The following is a 17745-nucleotide window of genomic DNA, read 5'->3' on the forward strand; positions in this document are numbered from 1 at the left end:
GCAGAGGCCACTGTGGGGAACACTATTACTGCAGGGGCCACTGTGGGGAACACTATTACTACTGGGGCCACTGTGGGGAACACTATTACTACTGGGGCCACTGTGGGGAACACTATTACTACTGGGGCCACTGTGGGGAACACTATTACTACTGGGGCCACTGTGGGGAACACTATTACTACTGGGGCCACTGTGGGGAACACTATTACTACTGGGGCCACTGTGGGGGACACTATTACTACTGGGGCCACTGTGGGGGACACTATTACTACTGGGGCCACTGTGGGGGACACTTACTACTGGGGCCACTGTGGGGGCCACTTACTACTGGGGCCACTGTGGGGGACACTTACTACTGGGGCCACTGTGGGGGACACTTACTACTGGGGCCACTGTGGGGGACACTTACTACTGGGGCCACTGTGGGGAACACTTACTACTGGGGCCACTGTGGGGAACACTTACTACTGGGGCCACTGTGGGGAACACTTACTACTGGGGCCACTGTGGGGAACACTTAATACTGGGGCCACTGTGGGGAAAACTTACTACTGGGGCCACTGTGGGGAACACTTACTACTGGGGCCACTGTGGGGAAGACGTACTACTGGGGCCACTGTGGGGAACACTTACAACTGGGGCCACTGTGGAGAACACTTACTACTGGGGCCACTGTGGAGAACACTTACTACTGGGGCCACTGTGGGGAACACGTACTACTGGGGCTGACGCCAGGAGCAGCGGCACGAGACGGAGGCATGAGCAGGGGGCTAAAGGGGACAGCGGAGCAGCTCAGCAGCCGATACCAGCACTATAAGAGCAGTGAGGGCTCCCACCCACTAGCGTTTTTTTCTCCACTGCGCTGCGAGAGCAGTCCGAAAAACCGCTGGGATATCGCTGCGACAGTCTTATCAATGGGGCCAGCGGCAGCAGCGCTAGCCCCATTGAAAAGATATGGAGAATGACGCGGACTTCTGCCACAGCTGTGACAGCTGTGGCAGGAGTTTCCTTCTTCCCCGCGGGGACCGCGGGGATAAAGGAGCTCTCTGTCACAGCTGTGGCAGAAGACAGCGGCATGCTATCCCATTGCTTTCAATGGGATCGACACTGCTGCCGATCCCATTGAAAGCAGTGGTTTCTGATAAGCCCTGCAGAATGATTATCGGAGAAGGGCTTGAAATATAAGCCCTTCCTCAATAATCATAAAAAAGTGGTTAAAAAAAATAATTAAAAAAGTTACTCACCTCTCCTGCTGTCAGCTGCGTCCTCCGGCAGAAGTCAGCGGCATTCTCCATATCTTTTCAATGGGGCTAGCGCTGCTGCCGCTGGCCCCATTGAAGAGACTGGCGATGTCGCAGCGATATCCCAGCGATTTTGGGATATCTGCCTGCGTTTTTCTCGCACTGCAATGCGAGACTTTAACTTTAGAATCGCATCGCAGTGGAGAAAAAAAAACGCCAGTGGATGGGAGCCCTGAGAGTGTGGAACTCACTGCCTGAGGACATGGTGATGGCAAAATCCAAAGAGCAGTTTAAGAGGGGACTAGATGTCTTTCTAGAACGCTATGATATTACCCTGTTGTACCACTTCTAGCTTGGAAACAAGATGTGATACAGATCGGGCATGGAAGCTTTTGTACCTTGTTGTACCACTTCTAGCTTGAATATAAGATGTGACAGGGGCAGACATGTAGACTCTAGTACTCTGTTGTACCATCTCTCGCTTGGATACAAGATGGTTTACAGGGGGCATGGAAGCCCTAATACACTGTTGTGCCATCTGTAGCTTGGATAGTAGATGTGATACAGGTGGGCATGGAGGTCCTAATACCCACCCTGTTGTACCGCTTCTAGCTTGGATACAAGATGCGATATAGGGCGGGCATGAAGGCTTTAGTACCCTGTTGTACCACTTTTAGCTTGGATACAAGATGTGAAACAGGTGACTATGTTGGCTCTAGTACCCTGCTGCACGGCTTCTAGTTAGGATGCAAGATGAGACACAGGCAGGCATGGAGGCTCTAGTACCCTGTTATACCACCTCTAGCTTGGATACTAGATGTGATACAGGCGGACATGGAGGCTCTAATACCCTGTTATACCACCTCTACCTTGGATACTAGATGTGATACGGGCGGGCATGGAGGCTATGGTACCCTTTTATACCACTTCGAGCTTAAAAACAATTAGTGAAACAGGTGTCTTTGGAGGCTCTAGTATCCTGTTGCACCACTTCTAGCTTGGATACAAGATGTGATATAGGCAGGCATGGCGCCTCTAGTACCCTGTTTTAACACTTTTAGCTTGAATACAAGATGTTAGACAGTTGTCTATGGAGGCTCTAGTATCCTGTTGTCCAGCTTCTGGCTTACAATATGTGAAAGAGGCGGGCATTTAGAATCTAGTTCCCTGTTTTACCACCTCTCACTTGGATAAACGATTTGATACAGGTGGGCACGGTGACTCTAGTATCCTGTTGTAACAATTCTAGCTTGGATAAACAATTTGATACAGGTAGGCATGGAGGCTCTAGTACCCTGTTGTGCCATTCTACCTTGGATACAAGATGTCATGCAGGGGGTATGGAAGCTATACTACGTTGTTGTACCACCTCTAGCTGGATAGCAGATGTGACACGGACGGGCATGGAGGCTTTAGTACCCTGTTGTACTGCCTCTAGCTTAGATACTAGATGTGATACAGGCGGACATGGAGGCTTTAGTACCCTGTTGTACTGCCTCTAGCTTAGATACTAGATGTGATACAGGCGGGCATGGAGGCTTTAGTACCCTGTTGTACTGCCTCTAGCTTAGATACTAGATGTGATACAGGCGGACATGGAGGCTGTAGTTCCCTGTTGTACTACCTTTATGGTACCTCCACACGGACACTAAAATTGCATGTTTTTTGCTCTATGCGAGAGTGAGTAAAAAAGCTGATTTATGAAAGCAATGCCTTTCGATGGTTTCATTTACAACTGTGATGTGTTCTCAGTTGCGATAGCCAAAAATCTTGGCATGTTTTATTTTTCGGCTTTTTTTGCATCAATAATATGAAGCCATCTTTTCATCGATTTCGGTGTAAAAAGGCATGACCACTTTACAAAGCAGATACACATTTGTCCTTTCACTGCATTTTGGCACCGACCAAAAATGTAACGCCCATGTGAAGGCACACTAAGCTTTGATAGCAGATGTGATACGGTTGGGCACGGAGGCTATAGTACTCTTTTGTAGCACTTCTAGCTTAGATATGGACTCTATGGGTATATGGACTCTAGTACGCTGTCGTACCATCTCTAGCTTGGATAGCAAATGTGATACCGGCGGGCATGGGGGGGTTTAGTAAAGAGTTGTACCACTTCTAGCTTGAATACGAGATGTGATACAGGCAAGAATGGACGCTCTGGTACCTCGTTGTACCACTTATAGTTTGGATGGGGAGCATGTACATGCCATCACCACTCTGGAGGCAATGGTGAACGGGGCAGCAGTACCCATGCAGGAGATGGGCGTGGGTCTCAGTGATCTCACCCCCACCAATCAGATATTTTGCGCTTACAAAATAACTAATGTGTTATAAATATCTATCTTGGGAAAAATCCTTTACACGAGCAAACATAGAAGATTTTCATAAATCCCGTCTTACCGTCGGCTGCATAGCGCTTCTTCTCTTCTACATCGTTTGTGAGAGAAAACATGTCGCTGTACGCCGGCGCCAGCCTCCAGAGGAAGTCAACCTTATTTCCGTACTGAAAAAAGACAAAAAAAACTTTCATAACGTGATCTAATTCATCACAAGCTGAAAAAATCTGAGCAGAGAAATGATTAAGTGGGGCCATGATACCGGAAAACACTTCGTACAGGAAACCCAGTCAGTAGGTATATTATCCTGTACATGAAGAAGTGTTGCATCATTTATGCTGGAGGTTTTCCCGAAAACAAACTATTTTTTTCTGGAAAAAAACATTAAAATATACTGAAGTAATGTTCAGAATGTCACTACCAATTCCATCCCTATAAAGGGGTTCTTATGAAAAAGACTTCTGTTCACGGGGCTTATGTAATCCATAGAGTGTCTCCCGCTAGGAGAGCCAGACCGGCAGATCCAGCCTTTACACATCAGCATCTGCGCTAAGTTGCATATAAAAGCCGTTCCAGTATGAGGGAGCGTCGCATTGTGCAGCGGAGGTCACCTTGCAGCTGGCACTGCTGTCAATTATCCGGGCCCATTCGCTGTCATCAAAAAGGAGCTTCTACGGCATTTCCTTACAGCGGCCCGAGCGGTAATCTCAGCTCCTTCAATCCTGGAATTCGTTCAGGGACTGAACCAGTTAATGTATATGGAAGAGCTAGGCGACGAAGGAGCGGAGGGACCCAGGCTAAGTAATCAAGCTTGGGAGTTGTGGAACACGTACCGTGACTCACCGCAGTTCCAGCTGGCGGTGGGATGGTGAGCGATGGGTCTCGGGGGGTGCGGGGAGCCGGCGCCGCGACAGATATAACCAGACGACTTTTAACAGCCAGACCCACGTGGGGCTCTCCCCCCTTTTGCCTTCGTGCTGCTTTCTCTACTCCTGAGAGTCTCTTTTTCTCCCTTATCTCTAATCTTCCCCTAAGTACCTTATGTGTTTGTTGGTCCTTTTCAACGTTGGTTAGCAATTTTGATGTTTGAGAGTACATCTAGTTAAGAGTTGAACGGGTTCAGCAAGTGTAAGAAAGTGCTGGTTACGAGGGCCTAGTGACACACCTTAATTACTTTAGAAGGCGGCCCGCAAGATTTCACCAGAAGGACCTTGTAAATGATGATACAGTTTATTCAGTTATTGTGACATTTGTCATCAAACCCCCAATCACAAGCTGCGGTCCGCGCAACCCGCCATAAAACCAATGTTATCTATTTCTCTCTATCTGTTGTTCTGTTTTATATGTGATTAATATGTGAAAATTCCAATAAAAACATATTAAACATAAAAGCCGTTCCATCACAGCTTTTATTATTGTTTATGGTAGGCGCCAATCATCACAACTGATCTTGTGTTATAATGTGTTTGTGCACGGGTTGGCGACAGAATACAGCGGGGAGCAGAAAGCTGTAAGAGCATCTGCATGCTTGCCGAGCGGACAGCCACAAGTACAAGGCTGCTCGCATTGAGGTCTATGGACAGCCCTACAGCCGCTATTACATCTCCCTACAACCTTTACGTATTTGTAGTCCACTTAAAGGGGTATTCTGGTTTTAGAAAAGTATTCTGTTACACTTGTATCAAATCCTCGAGGTTCTCAAATCTTACAGCCATTTTCCTTCTTTACCTTCAGTGGACAAAACCCTGTCTTGGTCTGAAAGACCATTTTCATCCAACGATTTGCGCCTTTTTGGAATATTAATGACGATGACAGATGCCGGGTAACGGCAGATACCTGTCGAAAAGTTAATCTGCGGTGTTGGATTTCTGGCAGTTGTCGGGTCATTAAGAAGTTGTTCCTGTTTAATGACAGATTTGCATCTCATTAACAGAAGCCTGGGCTCGGTCTCCGATCATGGAACAGATCCTTCAGTCGCTTTGTTCAAATTGCCATTTAAAATCATGTATCATCATCATCATCACCACAGACATCAGCCTTCACAGGCCAACCGTGAACGATCGGTCGTTAACAAAGGCCATCTGAAACCCTTAAGCCCCATTTACCCACAAAGAGGATCGATAAAAATACAATCAAAAGATAGGATGATTGACAGTCCGAGCGATCATTTTGGATAAGCTGCTAATGGGCACTAATAGCCATTAGTGGATTATTAGATTCATTTGCATTAACATGAGCATGCCTTTGATGTATGCAGATAACAGCAGGTGGTCTGTTCTCTGAACACAGCCTCTTTGTTCTGTCACAGGACTGCAGCTGAAAACAATGTTATCAGCGCTCCTGTGGAGAACTCGAGATGCGGCCACCATGGACTTCAGGCTCAAATTACATTGCGTATGAGTAGCGTTTATACGCAAAGTTACTAAGCGACACAGCGGGAAGTAAAAAATGAACAAGGAAACTGCGTGTGTGAGATACGCTGTCATGCAGAGTCAAAAATCGCTGCCGTACACCGGGTCACACAGCGGTAAAGCTCTGCAGTATACACACAGCATTTCACAACACGCTCTTCTGCGCCCGGCCTTTAAGTGCTTGCAACAAGTCAAGCACATGCATGATCTGCACAGGACCACGGGAGATTTTATACTCTGGGTGTAAACAGTGAAAACTTCTATTAAATGACTGCAAGCAGAGGTCTTGTAAACGGAGGAATTCATATAGAAATTATATCAGAAGATTGTAACTCTTTATTATACAAGGGATTCCTTTTATTTGCTGAGATTGAAATACCCTTCTAAGCCTTCAGTCACGGATCTTGTATGTCCAGGTCATTCAGACGGAGCTCCCGGACACAACAATAGGCTTTCATTAGTCAAATGGAGACAAAAGGTCTCCATTTAACTAGGTTTCCGTTAGTTTCTGGCCAGATAGAGCCGTGTAGTCGACTAAGTTATTCTGTCCGGCACAAATGTGGGAAACCAACAGAAACCTGCTGAAATGAAAACGTGCAGCTTTGGTCTCAGCTTTAGTAATGGCAGCCTATGGTTTTGTTCAAGGTCGCCAATGAAACCCATTTGAGGATTCAGACAGAACCAAGAGACATAAAGAGATTTAGCTAAGTCTTAAATATACAATGTGAGTCCACAGGATGTGCCTTATCGGTGTGAAAAGAACTGTTCCAGCGAGTTGCTTTATGGATGGACTACAATAAAATGAGGATTGCAAAGTTTTAAAACTTTGTGGGCAGCATAGGATACGTGGAAGGTGGGGAAATACTTTTCTAGAATGTGACTTAGTACTGTCATGTAACATGTGATTTGGGCTGAGGGGGCATTCACACACAGCGTATTTTAGTGTGGATCAGCACCAAAATCAGTAGAGCATTTGGTGCACATTTTGGTGCCATTTTTGCCTTCGGACCTGCAGACGATTTCACCCTCTCAATGGAAGATGTGAAGTCTGCTGCGGCTCTATGGTAAACTCAGCATTTAAATCCACACCAATAATCCACATTTGGAAGCAGCTTTTGGTGTATATTTTTCATTGCAGAATATCCACCCCAATTCTGCTAGGTGCGCCCGTACCCTTAGAGAAAGCCTGTTCACGCACCCCGAGCAACTGACAGCCCCCCGTACAGTATATGTATTAGGCCCACAGGAAGGCAGTTCTTTCAGTACCTTTTCCTGCTTGTTCAGTAACACTCTGAAGCCGTCATGTTTATCGGACTCGGAGCCTTTGTGACTTCTATCTGCTTGCTGCAGCAGAGGATGAAGTTCAGCTTCTTCTTTGAGGATTTTAGCCCTTTCGACTTTGACAATTCCCACTCCAGGCTCATCCTCCGATTCTGCTTCTGGGTCAGTCTGAGCAGTGATGAATCTGCAAGAACATAATAGGAAATTACAATGTATCATTCTCTACAATGTTTATTATAATGGTTACTATGAAGATGAGTGACGGCTACATGACTGCGACAACCATCACTAGTACTGAGGGATGTAATACAGGGAAACAGGAAATAACCTATAATAAAGGATGGAAGATGGATCCCCAAGGCTGTAAACACTGAAACCATTCACTTATGTTTGACCTCCTGTGGCATCACATCATACTGCAGGAGCGATCAAAGCATTGTAGGTTCTTGTTCCCTATGGAGGCTAAAAGAAAAAATGAAAAATAAGATCAATTAAGTTTACTAAATTATGAAAAACAAAGTAATAAAAGTTAAAAAAAAACAACCTTCAACCATATTTATAATAAAAAAAATATAAATAAAAGCAAAAATACATATTTGGTATCGCCATGTCTGTAAAAGTTCAACCTACCAAAGTATCACATTATTTACGCCGCACGGTGAACGTCGGCAGAAAAAAAATAAAGAACGCCAGAAATTCGCATTTTTGTTCACACTGCAATAAAAAGCGATCAAAAAGTCTTATGTATTACAAAATATCAGCAACGTAAACTACAGGACGTCCCGCAAGAAATGAGGCCTCGTACAACTGTGTCAACAGAAAAATTAAAAAAGCTATTGCGCACAGAAGATGGCGGCAGAAAATAATTTATAAAAATTAAATGTCTTTGAAAAAAATACAAGTAGTTCAGCAAAAAAAACTCTATAAAGTTTGGTATGGTAGTAGTCGTACCGACCTACAGAATAACGTTATGTCATTATTGTACCAGTTTGTAACAGGACGCACTGAAAGATGGCGGAATTTCACTTTTTCAGTGCATTATATGGTAATTTAAATAATACCATTGAAGAATAAAACTTGTCTCGCCCTCACAAGCCCTCATATAGCGACGGCGAGGGATATATAAAGGGGTTACAATGCTTTAAAAGAAAGGAGGCAAAAACAAAAAAATGGAAAAACGAAAAAAAAAAAAAGCTTGGTCTCTAAGGGGATAACCTCCATAAAAGCATCTCCGCCCGCTACACCCAGATCTGCACTGGCGAGGGCGCTGCCCATTGTAACCTATGGAAATACACGCCATGTATCTGGATGATGGACACTTATTGACTGCAGCAGAAAATGACCCTCACAAGGCTTTATTATTCCTCTCATTAGTACAATTTATGGTTTATCCCTCCAGCGGGTTTGTTTCAATGTCCACACAACTGTAAGTTTTCTAAAACTCCAGAAATTTCTGATAAACTATGGGCACCACTGCCAACCCAGACATGAAGTGCCATCCTTGCCCCATCTACTAATAATGTGGCCCTAGAAGAACCAGCCATGAATTTCTCCATTTCTTTGGGCACTAGACCATCACTCAAGGTGCCCACATCACTGTGTACATGGCAGAGAAGAGTACTGGCAAGCAAAGTACTGGCAGCTTCACTGACCTTTGACCTCCACTCGGCCAACTGCCATTTCCTTTCAACTGACGACGGCAGCGGTTGGATCGAAGACTATTGGATTGAGAAAAATGTCGTCCAATGGACATAGAGATGCCGAAAAGCGTAAGAGAGAAGAGGAGTGCGTGAGCGGACTCACGGAGATAAAGAGGAGGAGGAGCGGAGAGGAGGAGGAGCCAAGACCGGGCACCAGCCAGGACCCTCTACCATCAGACCGCGGATTTAACATCAATCGCTTCACCGCCCTTCAGATCTTGGGCAGAGGAAGCTTCAGCGAGGTAAGTTATATGACTGTTATTTTCACTACTTCCATTAACTGTGCAGACTATTGTTCCCTGTTATCAGCCATGTAACCCACAGGAGAGGCTTAGGATACTTCTATATGGGACAACTGACAGGTAGGGACGGCATTACCACAATCATGGGGACTTCTCTGCACATTTCCATATTTCTGGGACTGGTGATGATTGAGCCGTTATAATCACAAGGCTTATTTCTAGATCGCATTCTTATTATAATTCTTGGTGGTTTGTTGCTAGGCAACCGTGGCGCTAAACTTTCCCTGCACTCCGGGACCTCGCTGCTGGACAGTGGGACGTTTCGGTGTCCTTCGGGGGACGGCTCTCTGCACGCCCCTTCATGCCCTGGCATGAGTGCGGGTGTTTATAATGGGATGACGCTGGCGGTAATAAGAGTCAGTAACCCCTGATGGAAAGGATCTACTGTTTTATCAGCAAATAAAAGATGTATTTCTGTTTATGCTTCATTGTATTATTTATATTATGTGCTTGGAAATAGCGATTATTTATTGTTTGTATATATATGAATTTATAAGCTCTTTATGCTCAATGGACAGCGAACTCTTATAAATGTGGGGACTTTTTTTGGGGGGGGGAAGATTTATTCATCTATTAATTGATTGACTTATACACATTCATTCTAAAAAAAAACAAAACAACGGGCGATGCGTCCGAGGAACGTGCAGAGAGAACATGCTGCAAGTTGTTTTTTTTCCAGCATCAAGATGCTGAAAAAAAAAGAGAAAAACAGTCATGATAAATGATTCCATTCAAAGGAATGGGGTTCTTATTTCTGCGTCTCGCAGAGTACAAATCTTGCGCGCTCTTCTTGGCCGTGTGAAGGCGGCCTAGTGATAAATCCCCTATGTAATAAATGTATATGACTTTCCCCTCTGGCCGCTGTCAGTGATAATTTCCTATCTGCTTTCTTGAGGTGGTCCTGGCATCTTTCCCCGGAAGGAACACCTTTATGGCCATCAAGGTTGTCGACAGAGAAAAGAGCAAGGCAGACGTCATAAGGAGAGAGCGGCGGATACTACTGAAGGCCCAAGACTGCCCCTTCATCTGCCATCTGTACGCCGCACAGCAGTCAGCAGACCGGGCCTACTTCATCACGGAGTATCTGTCCGGAGGAAGCCTGGCAGCAATGATCAGAATGTGCGGCAGCTTGGACATCAACCATGTGAGGTGAGTAAATGACTAATCAGGAGCCGGGTGGGGGGGGGGGATACTGAGGGCGACATGACAGGTATAGAAGAGTGGAGGACATACAGGCTGCCATAAACAGCACCTCTTCTGGTGGGGACACTATGATGGTGACATGATGTCGGGGGACTGATGTCATGTCATTGATACTACACTCTTCTCTCAGATTCTACACAGCGGAGATTGCTTGCGGCCTCCAGTTCCTGCACCGACGATACATCATCCATCGGTAAGCACAACTTTCCCACATCTCCCCGTTACATTGGTGGAGATAATGTACCCAGCTTTCCCAGAGTTCTGAATTAGGACCGGTTTGGCTGCGGTACATTCCCAAGTCTTCTGTATCACTGAACAGACTAACATTTCTCTTTTTTCTTTGCAGTGACATAAAGCCGGCGAACATCATGCTGGACGGAGATGGACACATCCGCCTGATTGACCTGGGGCTGGCCCAAGACGGCGTTGTCCCGTCTAAGAAGATCAGCGGGGTGACGGGCACATATCGATTCATGGCCCCAGAGGTGCTTCGCAAAAAGGACTACGACGCAGCAGTCGACTGGTGGAGCCTGGGGATTGTCGTATCCTGGATGGCGACAGGACAGTCCCCTTTCTACCACGGCTCCTCCAAGAGAAAGATCATCAAGTCCATCAAAAGAAAGAAGCCAAAATTCCCATCTTGGCTTGATGCGGACGTAAAGCATCTTGTGAAGAGACTGCTGCGAAAGAAGCCTAAGAAGAGGCTGGGTGTCCACAAGAACATCAGAGGTCACCGATTCTTCAACACCGTAAATTGGGAGGAGCTGGAACTGAGAAGGGCAGAGCCGCCATTCAAGCCCTTCAGCAGAGTTCCGAGAAACAGAGACCTGCCATGGCCGGAGGATGGGACACCCCTTCACCCCGTGGACGGATTCTCGTACACTTCACCAAGCTGGACCCGGTAAGATCTTCCTCCTCTAGGGATGATGTTCTTCAGGCAGACCTCTGTGTTCACCATCATTGTTCCTCTAGTGTCAGACAGCACAGGAGGTCATATAGTAACCCTGCTTCATGTCACCATGTCTGGTCCGCAGACTTCTCCCTCCTCGGCTACATTATTATTGCTCCTGTAATTACTATGTCTCTGCTTCTTCTTAGGATGACGAGAAGAATCCGATTGTGAAGGAAGCCACGACCATCTGGTAAGTATCTTCTATATACACCTACACATACCCATCTGTACACCTATATACACCTACACATTCATATCCGTACACCTATATACACCTACATATTCATATCTGTACACCTATATACACCTACACATTCATATCTGTACACCTATATACACCTATACACACAGGACATCTACCATTATATCCATACACTGTAGCAGAACCTCACATACTATAGAAAGATTAATATATAAAGTATCTTTTCTTTAGATCAGATACAAAGCAGATCCTGATACAAGCCATCATGTTACATTAGTTCACTGGTTTATATCCACTGCTGGTAAAATTGACAATTCTGTCTTATGTCTTGTAGGCTCAACCCGTGCCAACTATCTGCTTAACCCACGACTCTGCTGCTGTAGAAGACCCCGGCTTACCAACAACATCCTCTCTCCACCAACTGCATCCTGCATTACCATCATGTAACCCTGAACCCCGACATCCTCCGGCTGACATCGGACATCATCCTCTCCTGAAGACCCTCAACGCCCCCAGGAGCAGCCTGTGCTTGATTGGTAACTGGCGAGTTCAGGAACAATAGCCCGAGTGACTATTATCCCTGAACTCCTGGTTACTAGTAAGACCTCGGCACAGGCCACGTAAGTAGCACGCACCACATACATGAAGGTTAGACACTAGTGTAGACACTAACACATACATAGACACAAGTATACACACAGATAGGTGTAGATGTCGGCTTTGATCCAGGGACTTGCTCTGATCGCCATATTTGGGGTCAGGAAGGAATTTTTCCAACTTGAGGACAATTGGCTCATACCTCAAGGAGGTTTTTGCCTTCCTCTGGATCAACTCACAGCCTTAAATAGGGTTAGGTCTTATTTATAAGGAATCAGCCACATAAATAACATAACATAAACAAGCACAATCTTTAGCTGACATCACATACACTAGGGAGGTGAGCGGCTGGCGTTGATCCTGGAATTTATTCTGGTCGCCATATTTGGGGTCAGGAAGGAATTTTCCCCCCTTAAAACAGGATAATTGGCTCTTTCCTCAAGGGGGTTTTCGCCTTCCTCAGGATCAACACAGTCTATAAACAGCTTTAGTCCAATACACTTTATATCTCACACAAACAATAAATGGTAACAGATTTATATACATTTATGGAAACAATAATACATTTTAGAAAGTCAGGTCAGATTTCGGCTTTGATCTTGGGACTTGCTCTGATCGCCATATTTGGGGTCAGGAAGGAATTTTTCCCCTTTATACAAGGATAATTGGCTTTTTCCTATCAAAGGGTTTTCGCCTTCCTCTGGATCAATTCCGCCTCAACATTCCCCATAATAAAATCTACCATTTCCTACAACTAGAAATAAAATGTTCCTTCTCCATAAATCTTTGTGTCGGTGTCTTTATTTCCATTGGATGTCTTATTTAGGCCAAATGCCCAGGGACGGATTATCGCTGCGGAATTCACGGTCAGACACCCACCGCGAATTCCGCAGCAATGTCCGTCCACAGACATGAAGTGTTAAATGATTCTCCCCTGCCCACGAGAGGAAATCAACTGCGATTTTCCGCTCGCAGAGGAGAAGTGCAGCATGTTTTATTCTATGCGAAAAATCTCACGGACGGTTTCCATTGCAGTCAATGAAAGCCGTCTGTCCTGCAATACTTCCGCAGTGACTCAGAATTAAAAGATGCGACATGTCGATTCTTTCACTGTTTCCGCTGCAGCCTCTCTACTCTCTATGGGGAGAGATGGCTGCAGCGGAATGCAGGCGGCGAAGACACTGCAAAAGTGTGAAGATTCATTTTTCCTGCAGAAATCTGGCGATATTTCCGTGTGGTCGCTCCATGAGATTTCAGTCCTTTGTGAACCTAGCCTAAGGGGGGCAATAGTGGGTGCAGGAACGGCTTCTAGGATGGCACAACTGCATCAGTAACAGCATCTGATCTTCCAGCTGTGCGTCTACTCATTACTTATAAACTTCTCATTGTAGAGATGGCAGTATGCATATCTGAAATGACCCTTTAACGAAAGCATTTACACAATGCCATATGCAAATAGGAAGATGGAAGGCTTGTCTAAAAAGTCTGACATTGACTTGCAGGAAAACTGCCCTCCAATAGGTGGCGCTGCAGGGGTATTGTTCCATCTTCCCTACTTGCATATTTCCCAGAGGAGCATGGATGGCCTTATAAGTCTCCTTCCTTACCTTCTAGGTGCTCTCCTTATGGAGAAATGATACTCATCCTGACCCAAAATGCCAAGAAATATCCCAGAGACTTTTTTAAACGCAGTATCACGGATTCATGAGGGTCCCGTGGCGGAATCTGATGCGGAATCTTCCACTTCTAAAAACCGCAGGAGAAATCTGTGGCTGAGCTGCATGTTTCTGCCGCAGGTTTACAAGCAGATTTAGCCGTGTCAATGGACATAATCCACGTATCTGTGTGAAGTAGCGTCAGGTCATTTCACGCATGTTAGCAAGGAAAATTCCGCCGATTTTGCTCTTTGATGCGGCTAAATCCATGTGCGGATCCACGGCAGAGAAACTGTGGATTTCTGCCATGGTTTTAGGGGAGCTGTCTGTGCAGTAAATAAGCGGCAGAAACATGTGACTTGGCCGCAGGTTACTCCTGCAGTTTTTAAAAATGGAAACGTCCGCATCGGATTCCACCATGTGACCCGAAGATAATAGTAGGTGGTTCTGCTCAGGACCCTCAGACCCTCCTCTATTATCCAGACTGGAGAAACTCTACAAATAATGTCTTTCCTCCTGATAATCTGGCACATCTTGTAATTATATCTATTATGCAGCGGGCAGTGAGGGTCCGGTGCGGCCCACCCCCGTGACTCGAACTCAGTGCCACGTCAAACTTTATAGTTAGAGATGAGCGAGTATACTCAGTAAAGGCAATTGCTCGAGCGAGCATTGCCTTTGCAGAGTACCTGCCCGCTCGAGATGAAACGTTCGGGTGCCGGCGCGGGGGAGCGGTGAGTAGCGGCTGTCATCAGGAGGGAGCGAGGGGGAGAGAGGGAGAGAGAGATCTCCCCTCCATTTCGCCCCGTTCTCCCCCGCAGCTCCCTGCCCGCCGGCAGCACTCGAACGTTTCATCTTGAGCAGGCAGGTACTCGGCAAAGGCAATGCTCGCTCAAGCAATTGCCTTTACCGAGTATACTCGCTCATCTCTATTTATAGTATATTTATTCTGAAAAGATACAGTGTTTCAGTATAAATCACCGAAATAAAGTGACAGTATACTTCTTTTATCTCATAAGCCCAAATCACCTAAAAATAATCTTAAAACTAAATTTTATTAAATTTTTGTTTAACAGAATGAATGGACAGACTCATAGATGTAGACATAAGGGTAGACCCAGGTCTATGGCTGGCCACCAAAGGGTTACACACCTTACAACCTATTCCCTTATAGCTGTATAGGGCCGGAGAACCTACAAATCCATGGATGATGCATCGGTATAACATTGTAGCTCCGTGGCGCTGTACCAGGGATGCCAGGGAATAGGAAGGCACTTGGTGTATAAATCTAAGAGCCTTTTGTTTTGTTGGTCCTCCGAGGGGAATGTCTGTATACTCTGCCTGGATTATTGTAGTATACAGCGCACTATTTGCTGCGGACGCCAACAATAAATGCAGCGCTGACTTATGGATCCATTCTATCCTGTAATAAGCCACGTTCTCAGCTATTTTCTTTGGTGTTTAACCCCATTTCCTTATACCCGCTCCTCTCTTTTATCCTGCGTTATTCCCAGCAGGAGGAATAAAAGAAGGTAAACCCTTGTATGCCAGGGGGAGATTTACACCAATGATGGACATATAGTGGCAGCATAATGATAGGTGCACTATTTGGCGTTTATACCGCGCACAATGTCATTTCACTAAGACAAATCGCCTCCTCAGTTTCTAATAAATTAATAGAGAGGAAGGGGTTAACATGGAGACAGCAGAACGACAGGCACGCCATTTTAGCGTTTATTCCGCGTGCACTGTCATTTTTTCTGAAATAATTTGTCTCCTCAGCCTCTGATAAATGAGTAGAGGGGAAGGGGTTAACCACTGGTGTCTGTGCTCAATATCCCAGTAATAGGTTTCCAAAGTTTGGGGTACACAGAGACACCAGAACGACAGGCGCGCCATTTAGTATTTACCAAATACTAGCATTCTCCCCAGCTCCCGATAGAGGAGTGGGGAGGAAAGGGTTAATACCCGATGTAAATGGTCCGTATCAATGGGAGAAACCCTAGCTATCTCTCCCAATGCTGAGGAGCAGCGCCGTCCTAGAGCTTAGTGGGAACCGATGTAGCCGCATGATAGATGGTATCAGGCCGCCGGCTACACTGGGCTAGCTGCAGATAACGTGCCGACTACCTCATCTAGATTTCTGGTCACCGCATCGGCGCAGCTATGCCTTGATTTGAAATAAGCGTTTGGGTAATGAATAAGCCACCTATTCAAGCTGGGGTTTGAATGCAGAAGTCATATGACGCAAATGTTAGCCAGACCAGATGTCTTTAGGTACTATATGTACACCGTCTTCTTTGGGCCACTATATATTAACAATGACCGTCCCTTTAAGGTGATTTCCTCTCACAAGATCCCTGTACAATTATGTAGATCTCCACAGACATGGATTGCACTTATATAGGCAGTCATGAATCTCCCTTAATTGAGGCAAATATAGCCAGCACTTTATGGGGACTGAGAAGGGGTTAATCCCTAGTAGAAGCCAGCTTACTAGTTGTGGCTTCAGAGACTGAAGAGTTAAGGGGCTCGGAGACGTGAGGTAAGAGCGGAGGCACAATATATAGAACGGCCGAGGGGAGCTGTCCTGTGCTGATCCCCATGTGGAGTACCGGGGCGAACAGACGCCCTCCACAACAAGGGATCTCACGCTATAGGGAGAGAAGGGAAGGGGGATGTCCAGTGCTGATCCCCATGTGGAGTAAGAGGGCGGACAGATACCCCACACAATCAGGGATCTCACACTATCGGGGGAGAAGAGAAGGGGGATGTCCAGTGCTGAACCCCATGTGGAATAACGGGGCAAACAGATGGCCTCCACAATCAGGGATCTTACGATATATGGGGAGACGGGAAGGGGGATGTCCAGTGCTGATCTCCATGTGGAGTAATGGGGCGAACAAACGCCCTCCACAATCAGGGATCTCACACTATATGGGGAGAAGGGAAGGGGGATGTCCAGTGCTGATCCCCATGTGTGACTCTATTTATTTATTAGAAACTGAGCAGACGATTTGTCTCAGTGAAATGACATTGTGTGCGGTATTAATGCCAAATAGCGCACCTGTCATTATGCTGCCACTATATGTCCATCATTGGTGTAAATCTCCCCCTGGCATACAAGGGTTTACCTTCTTTTATTCCTCCTGCTGGGAATAACGCAGGATAAAAGAGAGGAGCGGGTATAAGGAAATGGGGTTAAAACACCAAAGAAAGTAACTGAGAACGTGGTTTATTACAGGATAGAATGGATCCATAAGTCAGCGCTGCATTTATTGTTGGCGTCCGCAGCAAATAGTGCGCTGTATACTACAATAATCCAGGCAGAGTATACAGACAATCCCCTCGGAGGACCAACAAAACAAAAGGCTCTTAGATTTATACACCAAGTGCCTTCCTATTCCCTGGCATCCCTGGTACAGCGCCACGGAGCTACAATATTATACCGATGCATCATCCATGGATTTGTAGGTTCTCCGGCCCTATACAGCTATAGGTGAATAGGTTGTAAGGTGTGTAACCCTTTGGTGGCCAGCCATAGACCAGGGTCTCCCCTTACAGCTACATCTTGGAGTCTGTCCATTCATTCTGTTAAACAAATATTTAATAAAGGTTAGTTTTTAGATTATTTTTCGGTGATTTGGGCTTAATAAGATAAAAGAAGTATACTGTCGCTGTGAGTTTTAGCGTTTCAGTATAAAACACTCACGGCTGCAGCAGGCTTCCCGGGGTTCACGCTACCTGCGGTTCGGCAAGCATGAACCTGATGACAGGATCCCTTTAAGTCACTTGGATATGTAGTATATAGTATTACAGAGTTCTTCTGACATATCTTTCATGGGCAGACAGAAAGAAG

General features: G+C 45.8%; 1 pseudogene; it reads right to left on the reverse strand.

Annotated features, from left to right (window-relative positions):
• The window catches only part of LOC136620147 (regulator of microtubule dynamics protein 2-like), a 58270-nt pseudogene that overhangs the window by 38875 nt on the left and 1650 nt on the right, over window positions 1-17745 (reverse strand).

This window comes from Eleutherodactylus coqui, chromosome 3, assembly GCF_035609145.1.
Source record: "Eleutherodactylus coqui strain aEleCoq1 chromosome 3, aEleCoq1.hap1, whole genome shotgun sequence".
NCBI lineage: Eukaryota > Metazoa > Chordata > Amphibia > Anura > Eleutherodactylidae > Eleutherodactylus > Eleutherodactylus coqui.